Below are 13,199 nucleotides of genomic sequence, written 5' to 3'. Positions count from 1 at the left end.
GGTATGTGTCCCTGTCGGATCATCTTTAGTACAGTTGAACCCAGAGATCCTAACCTGCTCACCTCCACATATCACCCGAAGTTCAGAAGCAGGAGGAGGATAGGGCAGCCCTGCAGCAGAGACTTATACAGAATCCAACAGCTTGCACGTCGTGAGACATACTTCATTACAGGTATGTAATATAGTTAAAAAAATTAAATATTTACAGCTTTAAGAAGGAATCTTCAGCTTCTTCTGCAAAAACTACATGATTTCTAACTTGAAATAAACGGACATGTCACAATAGGAGTGGCTATAAGCAACCCTACCATTTTCTTGTGCACTTGTGAATAAATGAAGTTCAGAATTAAATGCACATGAATAATGTATTAGTAGTATTAACATTTTTACTGCTAGATACATTTTTAAAAAATACTGCTAAAGCACAACTCAATAACAAAAATATTGAAAATTTAAAAAATCTTGACCTTTTTATTATACTTAAAATTAAGTAGGTTACATACAGATATAAAAACAGAACTATTTTTACCACTTTCCAAGCAATTAGATTCTTTCATCTTATAGAACACTGCAAGTCCCAAGGAGCTTTTTCACCTGCAAAGTAAAGCCTTTCTTAGCTATCAATTGTATTACCCAGCAGGGTTCAAAATGAGGTTGTGATCTGACTCACACTTTCTGTGCGTGAGGAAAGAAAAACTATATTTAAAATGTATAGAATTATTTATGATATCCACATTTCTAGCTGTATATTTGAATTTTATATTCACTAATTCCAATTTGCAGCTTTACAAGTAATGGGTGCTTAAAAAATACAGACAAAAATACATTTTTATATTCTAGCCTGTGTTAGAGCATTCTCAGCTGGAATCTGTTTGCTATGGGCAATAGCTGCACTTTTATCTACCTAACATTTTATCAATAAGTCTAATTAGATCATTCCCTGCCACGATGAAAACATGTAGCCCCTACAATATTCACATGCTGGTTAAGGCTACTTTCACACTGATCCTGACGCATATGCATTTTTAATGCTTTTTTTTTTATACGACATATGACTCAAATGCATTGCGGTTGCATTTTTGCCACGTTTACAATTGATTTCAATGGGGAAGTAAGTTTTATTTTTTTACACCGCACTGAACCTGCACCAAAAATGCAGTAAGCAGGATTTTTTAAAAACCGCATTTGGCCTGCAAAGGATCAGCGTCAAGACTTCCATAGGAATTCACGGTCACACGTTTCTTCTGCTTTTTTAAACGCAAAAGTGAAATAAAAACTGATCAGTGTGAAAACAGCCCAATTCCATCAGAAGCTGACTGGACAGTCATCGGAATTACCTTTGTAATATGATCTAGCTTGATGTAAATTATGAAGTTATCTAGCAAATGAAGTTCATTTCTAGAGACACAATGTACAATTCGGTTATAGTTACACAACATGGCAACATGGTCATCCATCATTTATTAAGCCCCTTAAAGCATAAGTTCAACATTCAGTGGGGAAAAAAAAAAAAATGTGCATTTTTTTTTTGCCTGCAGGAGCCTGTAAAGCATTGCACCAGCAATCAGCAGAATGCTGGTACCATGTAGGTCCCCTGCAGATTTGTCAGTATATCTGAGTGCCCGTACGGGATGTACGAGAACTACAAGCTGACAGTTGTTAAGGCTGTCGGGACTCGTAGTCTCTCATTCACAGGAGACCTGAATATGGGTGTAACATGTAACATGTTAGGAAAGGTGAACTTATCCATCAACAACTTACAGTGGTATTTTTCTAACGTAAACTGGTTGTGAACTGCTTTTAGGATTCTTGTCATGTCCAAGTGGATCCTGTAGTGACTGTCCATAAGTCAAAGCAGTGTCCTTGTGAACTCCAGTTTTATTACCTGCTTACACTGCGACAGCCAGATTTAATTGCAACACCTAACGCGGCCACTTGAAATCATTAACCACCAAGCCAATACAGAGATCATTTTAACTTTCAATGAAAATAAACAAATTTTAATATTTAGGTTTCTTGTGCAAACCTAATGACCATTAACCTTATAGCTTTGCAAAGATTCACTAGGTTTGTTTTAGATTCTCAACTTATTTAAACAAATGCTGTTAAAAATTCTGAACTTCTTTATGTCCAGCATCAGTTGAGAACAATGTTCTATACAGCTCTAAAATGGATAAGGAACACATCCTTTGATTGTGCTTTCCAATTACAGCCTTTTACAAGGTAGGAAAATGTGTTGATGCTGGTGAAATCTTTTATGACTCACTAAACTATGCAGGTAATTGATTCCATAGAGTACGCTGGCTTGAGGCAATGTATATACACATGACAATCACAATCAATAAATGATTCACCAGGGCCAGGATACAGCATGGGTTTAGGCATGCTCCCATTGACCTTTAAAAAATGTATTTTTGTGAAAGGTCATCAAAGATGCAGCAAGCAGGACTTTAATGCACTTCCAAGAAAACCCACGTTCTAATAGAGGTCAATGGGAACATGCCTAAAAATGTGTTTAAAGTGAGCCAAAAACACAACACCCATGTGAAAGTAGCATACAAAAATAGGCATCACACAAATGCAAATACAAAGAAAACCTGTAAAGTCAATTTTAAAACACACTTTTTTTTTTTTTAGACCATTGTAAGCTTACCAATGATAAATAGTGTAATTCATACATAGCTCTGAGTCTCTGCTGTACTTTAACATTGTCTATGATCAACACTAGTTCTGGTGTTGTGTCTCCACCACTCCCCTCACTCTGCTGTGTCATTCTGCTATGTTTTATGAATGGCAGAGCAGAGTAAGGGAGTGAGGCACACCAGAACCGGTGTCCTTTATGCACACCTTTCTGATTCAGCAGGGAGCCAAAATAATGCTTCCTGCTGTACATATCAGGAGCAGTCAGTGGAGTTTACAGAGCTCCAGCATTATTATAAAATTGACAAATTGGGCTCTAATTTAAAGCAGAAACATTGTCCTACAACCAAACAGAAAAAGGGGCCTGCAAAAAAATACCTAAATGACTACTTTATTTAACACCTTCCCGTCCGGCCTATAGCAGATGGACGGCAGGGCAGGACACTCGCCGTTGTAACAGGGCGTCATATGACGTCTTGTCAAAAGCAGCTGTGCATGCGGCCGCACGAACTGTCACTGGCTGTGTCCACGGGACACAGCCAATGACATATCACTAATCCGGCCCATTGCCAGTGTCATGTGACCAATCACAGCAGATCACGTCGATTGTATACAATGGATGGCTTCCTGTCATGCCATTCATTGTATACAATTATGTTGTTAGCTGTGACTGATCAAAGCAGACACATGGTATAGACATAGCCATTTACAGCCCATCAGTACCATGTGATCAGCTTTGCCCAATCACAGCTAATCACAACAAAAGACTGAATGAATTAGTTTCATTCAGTAACAATGATTGCAAATATCAATGAAATACATTGGTATTAGCAATCATAATGTGTGAAAAAAAAAAAATCCTGATCACTTGCCCAAAGTAGTTCAATGTTACTATGGTAACATTGTATTGCTTTGGTCACAGTGTGCTGAAAAAAAAACCAAAAAAAAAATGCAATAAAAACAGAAAAATTTGAAAAAAAAATTAAAATTAAATTATTTTTTTTTTATAAACGGTCACCAGTCAGTGTCCCTGATCACCACCACACCACTTGTATAATCACGCTGTACTGGACTGGTGACAATATGTAGAAAAAAAAAAGTGATTTTTTTTTTAATTTTTCAATTTTCCAGAAAATTGTAACAAAAGATTACAACCTCCAAAAAAAACTCACCATGCCTCTTACTAAATACCTTGGCCTGTCTATTTTTCATAAATGGATAATTTGGGGGGTATTTGCGCTAAGCTGGCATTTTCGGGTCTCAAGAAACGAGATTGGTCGTCAGGACATTGATTGATCAATTGTCAGATATATATACCATGGTTTGTGGACTCTATAACTTTCCCACAGTGTAATATACACTAATTTGGGGTATTTTCACCAAAGAAATGTAGCAGAATACATTTTGACCTAAATTTATGAAGAAATGTTTTTTTTTTTTTTGCAAAATTATATAGCAAAAACATTAGTTATTTTTCAAACGTTTCAGGTTTTTTTTGTTTATTTAGCAAAAAAAAAATAAAAACTCTATGTCGATTAAATACCACCAAAACAAAAGCTCTATTTGTGTGAAAAAAATTATAAAATTTTTTTATGGCTACAGTGTTGCATAACCGCGCAATTGTCATTCAAAAGTGCAAAAACACTGAAAGCTGAAAATTGGCCTGGGCAGGAAGGGGGTAAAAGTGCCCGGTATTGAAGTGGTTAAATTGTCTAGTGGCCAGAGCAGAACTGTTAGGCTTCCACCTGTAAGGTTGCCCATCTCCAGCTTAAGTTCAGTGCTTACATCACATTTCAGAAAGGATGCTGTCAGGATTACACAATAGAAAACAAATAGTTTAGTTTAACTGGCTGTTTTACCCCAATTCCAGCAGCTTTGGAATTTGCGCCGATTATCAGCCATGAGTTGAAATCTCTCATACTCAAAGATCACAAACACTTTGACATTGGGTTTCAGTACATTCCTAAGGCAGATGTCAGAAGGGCGACTCTTGCAATTTGTAGAAAATGCCAATGACAGGATCGCCATCTATGGAATTACTCCTTCTACAGCTGAGGCAGCAAGATATCGCTCCCTTTGCGAGCAATCAAGATTCAGCAGAAGATGGGCCATCGACAGAATGACATCTCCCTGCATATGGCAACAGAGTTTCCAGAAAGGCAGCCTCTTTAGCAATCTTGCCACTGACAAATTGTCCCTAGCAACAACATCGCCCATCTGTCAGCCTTACATCTTAGAAACACCTGCTGGTTGTTTGCATTATTGGGCTGGCATGCTACCAAAATGTGCTGTTATAGAGAAACCGTGTTGCAGTTACAAAAGTTAAAAAATTAATTTCACACAATGAAAAAATAAAAAAATGTTGATTTTCTATCTCTCTCTCTCCATCTATCAGAGAGAGAAAGATGGGTCATGAATGACGGCTTGTCCTAAAGTGCCTTCACTGCTTGTTCAGAACATGCAATTGCTTTTAGTACAGGTTCACTTTAATATTATGGATAATAATGCTATAAAATATACTTAACAAGAGGCTAGAAATTCACAGACTGTTGTGGAAACTTCAGGCAGTAGTGTCTAGATCTTATACCTTGTAAGCTGTGACAGACTGGTTAATATTTCTTCATCTTGGACATACCACTGTAGACCTCCTGTGTCAGGCGCTCCTCCATGACCTTTCCTGTTCTGTCTCCTTCTCTATAAAGATAGAGACTATCCTGGCAAAAGCTAGAATCCTTGAGAAATTAAAGGAGGACAATGCCTGTGTGTTGCTGTTTCCAGATTTTTCCGCTGAAGTGCAGCGCCAACAAGCAAAATTCTTCAACATCAAGAGGCTTTGCAAGTTAGGCATTCAATATGCCATGTTATATCCTGCCAAGCTCAACGTTATTGTCAATGGCACCACACAACTTTTTGACAATCCCACTTCAGCGATGAACTTGGAACTAGTGCTTTACAGGACTAAAAATTCACCGACATTTTGTCATATCTAGGCTTCCCTATTATGCAGCCCAATTCATTTTGTACACCTAGAAGTGATCCCCTATATTTGTTTTGGACATTTTTCCCAGGGAACTGTTCTCTCAGGTTTAGGAGTGCACTTTTTGTGTTTTTCTGTTTTCTGAGCTGTAGAAGATACTGTACACACTACATCAAATGTGATTGGGATGACATACTTATGACCTATGTTTCAGATGTTAACTTGCTGATCGCGTTCTATATGCTGGATCACATATCAATATTTTTTTATTCAATATATTTGATTCAATACATAGTTTTCTGTACTGTAAAACTTAAATATTGAATTATAAAGAAGAAGAAAAAAAAAAAAAAACTCACCGACGAGAGGCATCAGCTTTACTGTCACTAAATCGGTCCAAATCAGGAATAATCCAGGTTAGATTGAGATTGAAAGCCAGTCCCCACTGTATACCTGCATAGAATGAGAATAAACTTTATTGGAACCAAGAATCTAATCTTTGTATTCAAAAACAAAAATCACAAGTAATTATTCTTTGAATCAATGACCGTAGAACAAATACGCAGGACACTTGCAGTACAATTTCCTGTTAAGCAGGATTCCTGATGTTCAAAGCCCTTTTTCACCCTTGTATGTTACTGGAAAACAAATTAAAAATGCATTGGGAGAAAAATATGACGGAACATTTGTCAAAAATAAAATACAAAGTAATACATGCAAAAGGTCCTCTTGTGACAGCTAATAAATGTAGAGAATGAAAGGTCAAGGATGAGCATTCATGAATGGAGAGCCGCACATCAACACCTTGAGCGCCAAAATCCTTTTTGTTGAACAGCTTGTAACTTTATGTCCCCATCCAGAAGTCACCTCTCAACGCGTTTCACTGAGAAATGGCTTGATAGCAAGGGTCAGGGGTGAGCAGTTATCCTCAACAACCTGATGTCAAGTAACTAATCAAAAGTTTCCATGTGTGTAGCAGAATTTTCAGCTTTGGATAGACACTGATAACTTAAACCACATGCTGGTTTTCTAGATCTCATTGTTCACCCTCACATCTTTTCCTTGCATTTAAAAAGTGTCCCTGTTTTTCATTTTTGGATAGAGTAAGGGAGGATTATAACCCGTCAGTTTTTTTGCCATCTGCGTCCCATTGGGGAGATTTCCCTTCACTTCATATTCAATAGCCGGAAAGAATTTCAAAAAGAGGCAATCCCAGGTGGTCACCAGTGTCCCCAGTGGAAGACTATAGCAGCCCTCTAGCACTGTTCTGATAGCCACTTAAGCTACGGAAGATTTCACCCCCTTTATGACAAGGTTATTTGTTGCCATTTAGCACTGCGCTACTTTAACCAGCAATTGCACGGTCACGCCACGTTGTACCCAAACAAAATTTATATATTTTTTTCCACAGAGCTTTCTTTTGGTGGTATTTGACCACCACTAGGTTTTTTATTTATTATATAAATTAAAAAAAAGACCGTAAATTTTGAGAGAAAAAAAAATTGTTACTCTCGGCTATAAAACATATCCTGTAAATAAATAAATAAAAAAATCAAATGTCTTCATACATTTAGGACTAAATGTATTCTGCTACATGTCCTTGTTAAAAAAAAAAAAAAAAAAATCTCAAAATGTGTACATTAATTGGTTTGCGTGAAAGCTAAAGCGTCTGTAAACTACTGTATATTTACACACTGGAAATTTTTTTTTTTTTTTTTTTTTGTTATACTAGTAAGGGCAGCAATTAGCGACTTGTAGCGGGACTGATTAAGTGCGGCGGGCAATCAGACTCTTCGTGGGAACTGACTAAATGACACTGACATCTCCAGTGACACCAATACAGTGATCAATGCTAAAAATATACGCTGTCACTGTACGAATAACACTGGCTGGGAAGGAATTAACATCTAGGGGCAATGCGGGGGTCAATTGTGTGCCTAGCAAGTGCTACTGCGTTTACGGTGTGCTGCTTTGTACAACAGATGGTTTCTTTGCTAAACTAGGAAAATAAATCAAAGCGATCACTCCTTCTGTATAGAATTCTGTGTTGTTTACAAACACAGAGCTCTAGGCTGTAATTTGACACAGCCGATCAGCAAGTCCCACCATGATTCATTGGCTGGGATCTGTTGATGAGCTCCCGCTGTATCAAATTAGAGAGGAGTAGGAGCTCTCCTAAATCTGTAAAGAGGCAGCGACGTACCAGTACACCTTGGCGACTGTTAGGGATGCACCAAACATTTCGGCCGAAAATGCCCCTTTCGGCCGTCGGTCGAAATGAAACAAAAGCACCGATACAAGTGCAGAAAAAAACCCGCCCATCGCCGCTGCCGGCCCACCGCTCGGTAGTTCTCAGCCTTACCTGAGAAACCATCGAACGATCCCTGTGCTGGGCAAAGAGATGAGTGAAGGAAAGATGGCCTCCACTCATCTCTATGCCCTTGGAGGACTGGAGCGATGTCAATTCCGGTTATTTTTAAAGCACTAGATCAATGCTTTTTTTGATCCAATGCTTTACACTGCAGAGGAGAGATATGGGGTCTTATTGACCCCATATCTCTCTATAAAGAGGACCTGTCACTAATTATTTCTATCACAAGGGATGTAATTAAAACTTTTTTTTTAAACAGTGCAAAAAAACAAAAAAAAATTTAATAAAAAAAAAAAAAAAAAGTTTGCCCCCGCCCCCCTGTGCTTGTACGTAGTGATGAACGCATACGTAGGCCATGCCCACTTATGTAAATGGTGTTCAATCCACACACGTGAGGTATCGCCACAAACGTCAGAGCAAGAGCAATAATTCTCACACTAGACCTCCTCTGTAACTTTACACTGCTAACCTGTAGAAATTTTTAAAGCATCACCCATGGAGATTTTTAAGTACCGCAGTTTCATGCCATTCCACGAGCGTGCGCAATTTTAAAGCGTGACATGTTGGGTATCTATTTACTAATTTACTTAAATCCTCTTTCATATTTACAAAATTGGGGTATATATGGGGTTTTTTTTAATCAAAGTATTTTTTTCCAAAAAAAAAAAAAATCTATATTCATTTTTAAAAACTGTGCATTTTGGTTTCGGTTTCCGGCCAAGTGCATTTTGAATTTTCAGTTTTGGCACCAGAGTTTTCATTCCTGTGCACCACTAGTGCCTGCAGCCATCTCCCCACTACAGTAAATTAACTGTGGTGGGTCGGCAAGTAGATAATGGTAAAACAGGACAAACAGAGGGTAAATCTCTGTAATGGAGTACAGACAGCAATAATAAAAACTGACAGGGTTTCTAATACCTTTCCACTCTATCCAAGAAAAAAAAAAAAAGAAAAAAAAAAAAAAAGGGTTTGCCCTTAGTAACCCTTTTTTTTTCAAATGGTTTTTATTTCCATATGGAAGTATTGTGCAGTAAAGGATATACAGTTGTCATAGTCCATCACATACAGTAGACAATGCATAGAAGGGTTACAATTCAGTACCAATATCCAAACCAAACACTTCTCTACTGTATACTATGCCTCCTCCACATTCCCAAAGGAAAAAAAGGATACAAGGAGTCTCAAACAATGTAGTATAGTAAGGCTACCATCATCACATATAGCTTTTCTGTATATTATATATATTAACTGCTTGCCCGCCACTCTATAATAGAAGTACTGCTACAGGGCAGCGCAAAATCACGTACATATACAGACGATTTGCATTGCCGGTTAGGGGGAGCGCACATGCTGTGCTGCCTGCGCCGCCATTAGCAGCTTCAGATGTCAAATAACGGGTCCCAGCCGGCGATTAACGCGGCACTCAGTGATAGTCGGGGAAAGCTGACGGGAGAGACCTGTGTGTACACAACACCGGTCTCTCTCCTGTCGGCAAAGACAAGCGGCTTTGTATTTCTCTGCACAGCAGAGAAATACAAAGCAGCATGTCTCCGTTGTAAAACGGCACAACACATAATGTGAAACACACACAGCACACAGTTAACCCTTTGACCGCCCCAGATGTTAACCCCTTCCTGCCCAGTGTCATTAGTACAGTGTCAGTGCTTTTTATTAGCACAGATCACTGTATTGGTGTCATTGGGGATATCAGTGGCAGTTAGTCAGTTCCACCCACTGTCGGAATGCCTGCAGTCACTCATCACCATCATTCTTAGTATAAAAAATTAAAAATAAAAATTCCAGTATATATACTGCCATTTGCAGACACTACTGCTTTCACATAAACCAATTAATTTATGCGTATTGGGATTTTATTTATTTTTTTTTTGTTCTTAGCAAAGACATGAAGCAGAATACATTTTGGCCTAAATTTATGACGAAATTTGATTTTTTACAACTTTTTTTATTGGATAGGTTTTATAGCAAAAAAGTCAAAAATATATATTTTTTTCAAAATTGTCAGTCTATAAGTTTATAGCACAAAAAATTTAAAACAGAGGTGATCAAATACTACCGAAATAAAGCTCAATGTGTTGGGAAAAAAAAACGACATTTAATTTATATACAGCGTTGCATGACCATGCACATGTCAGTTAAACTATCGCAGTGCCATATCGCAAAAAAAGGCCTGATCAGGAGGAGGCTAAATCCTCTGGAGGGAAACAGAAGCCCAGAAGCATCTAGGCTTCATCATAACCAGTTTGATTAAAATAACCAAGGTCTGCAACAGGTTGACATTAAGGGCTCATTCACACAGATGCTGTGGCCCATACAGCATGAATAAATAGCTTGTTTATGAGATTGGAGCCGCGTGCAGCCAAAGTTTCTCTATAGGGATGCATTGACTATACAGACACAGCTGCTTATCCTAATGTGACAGACATGCAAGGGTGGCCCTGAAGACAGATAGCGTGCATTCACGAACATTCACCCACCCCTGCATATCGGTCACATTATGATGAACAGCTGTGTCTGTATAGCCAGTGCATCATCATAGAGAAACATGGGCTGTCTGCATGCAGGTCAAAACCCATAAACAGGCGCTCACCACTCTGTATGGGCCACAATGACTGCGCAAATGAGAGCCAATAACCCCAAATAAACTCCTCCTGGCCAGGGACTGATGTGAATGCACAGATTGTAAAGGGCAGTATAAACTGTCTGCTCTAAATAAAGAACAGTCACGTAATAATAATAATAATAATCGTATAAAAACCCCATAAAGTGACAGAACTACACCAGTGATTTTTAGTAACTCAAATTCATTATGGAAATTGCAGTCACTGGACATATACATGGCAGTTTGTATTATTTTGTAACTGGCCAAAGTTAGGCTTTTAAAGTACTTATTGATTGCCAAGCCAGGGCTTGACAAAATTTGCTTTGAGTCTAGGAACCAGCTAAAAAAAGTTAGGAGCCAGCATTTCTTTTAGTGTAGCCTGGGTTGTCAGCACCCGAGACTTCACGTGATGAGATTTGTCACGTGACAATCATGGGGAGAAAAAAAAATGCGTTTTGCGATCACAGCTAGTCTGCTGTGATCCCAAAATGCCCAGGTGTGAATGGAACCGCCCTGGTTCACACATATGCGATTCTGGATTTATTATGAAACTCACAGATTCGCATGACAGGCTAGATATTTTGTGTCCCCATTGAGGTGGTTCACAAAGTTGCAATCCACGTGCATTGGGTTGAGTGCCATTATGGAAAGGGTCCTGTGCGAGTCTGATAGAGTGGCATGCGGACATAAGTAGGGATCCATGGATATGTCAGCAGCCAAAATGTATCAACTGAAAAGGGTTTTATTGGCATTTTGCCATTAGGAAAAATGGTGCCAATAATGGCCGCCGAAAGCATGCAATTTTACCACGTTTAGGGAGCGTTTTTCATAGGTCACGTGACAAAAAAAAAAAAAATCAAAACGCAACACGTGTGCGTTTTTGATGGATTTTTAATGCATTTCAGGCCGGTTTCACACCAGTGCAGTTTGTGGTTTCCCCATTTTGCACGCACATTTTTTGAATAATTTTTTTCGTCCAAAATAAAAACGCAAAATGCAACATGTGCTTTTTGATGCATTTTCAATTATTTCAGGCCTGGTTCACATCAATGCAGTTTGTGTTTTGTGCATTTTGAAGTGCGTTTTGCATTTTCAATTTTTTTTTTGGGCCAAATTAAAAACGCATCAAAATGCAGCAAACGAGTGAAAAAGTACTGCATGCATTTTCTGCAGCATCTCCATTGAAGTCTACTGAACCAAAAATGCTTTTTTTTTTTTTTTTTTTTTAAAGTCCCTGACCCTTTCCAAAAATTCAGCAGCTCAAAAAAGCATAGATGTGAACGGATTCCATAGGAAACCATATTAAATGGTTTCCACAAAAAGCCCTGAAAAAAAACGCACTGGTGTGAACCGGACCTCAATGGGGAGGTGTGTTTGGATTTTTTTTGTTTTCTTTGACTTGCCAAATATACACCAAAAATGCGGCAAGTAGGATTTTTAAAACTGCAAGGGAAGCACAACGGACCAGTGTGAAGACATACATTGAATTTAAAGAGATGAGTTTTTCTTGAGCTTTTCTTATGCCTTTTTAAAGCAAAAGAGCTGCAAAAATTGATCAGTGTGAAAGCAGCCTATTGGCTACAAAGGTGCTGAAAATAAAGTCATATTCATGATATTAATTAAAAAGTCAAATATAATACAACTGTATAGTAAAAGAAAGTATTTAAAAAGAAAAAAAAAAAAAAAAAAACTGTCCATTTCAGTTTTTGGGCAGATGCATCCTGAATTTTCATTTTCGGCCCATTTCCTTGCACCACTAGAGATACGTTTTCCCACTGACGTCTAGGGGAGGCAGTGTGTGAACCCAGGAGCCAGGTCGCAATTTCTAGTCGCCAAGGCAACCCGACGCCTGGGATCTGTCGAGCCCTGTACTAAGCAGATGAAACAACAAACCTTGCTATGGGTGAAAGCTCTAAAAGTAGCATGTATTAATCAAATCACATTCAAGTAACCAAGGCAGGCCACAGATTATGCGATTTTCTTTCCTGCAATCATGGGTTGTGGGAAAGAAAGAAAGGGAAAAAAAAATATAGACAGTAATATACGGAAACGTGCGGATTGTTCCCGATTGGTGTGCTATTACTTTGTGGAAGGTTTCGCCGAATGGTTCATGAAATATCTCCCGTTTTTTTGGTGAAACTGGCCCCATAGGAATGAATGGCGCAATGTTCAAAAAAAAAAAAAAAGAGTGGGAGCTGACAAAAGCTAGAGTGTGAGATGAAAAATCAGGACATGATTTCTAAACTGCCATCACTCCCTCATTTTCAAGCCCACCTACACATATCTTATATCAAAACGTTCAGCTAACCCTGCTGCCACTACAAATGTCCACAGCTAAGCCATAGTCCTGATAGGTTTCACAATATGACCATTTGTTTGCAACTCACGCCGCCCATTGACATTCATTGAAACTCCACTCTAGCCACCTTTAATTTGAAGGGCAATTTCTAAACTGCAACTGTGCCTTCATTTTTAATATTTCAGAGACATACTATGCATCAAAATGTAGGTCTGGGTCTTGCGATTCTCACAATATAAATCTCTTCGGTATAGGATTTAAAATTTTTAAACTACAACCGTTTGAAGATGGC

At 38.4% G+C, this 13,199-nt stretch overlaps 1 protein-coding gene across 1 annotated transcript in view; it reads right to left on the bottom strand.

The window, feature by feature from the left end:
• The window catches only part of TAOK1 (TAO kinase 1), a 181,160-nt gene that overhangs the window by 114,900 nt on the left and 53,061 nt on the right, over positions 1–13,199 (bottom strand). Inside the window, exon 2 of the mRNA XM_089683020.1 lies at positions 5,977–6,070. The gene's annotated coding sequence lies outside the window, so the exon portion shown is untranslated. The remainder of the gene's footprint in view (positions 1–5,976; positions 6,071–13,199) is intronic.

This window comes from Staurois parvus, unplaced genomic scaffold (genome assembly GCF_062004578.1).
Source record: "Staurois parvus isolate SC_StPar_1 unplaced genomic scaffold, SC_StPar_1.0 ptg000299l, whole genome shotgun sequence".
NCBI lineage: Eukaryota > Metazoa > Chordata > Amphibia > Anura > Ranidae > Staurois > Staurois parvus.
This window is presented reverse-complemented; position numbering and strand designations above follow the sequence as displayed.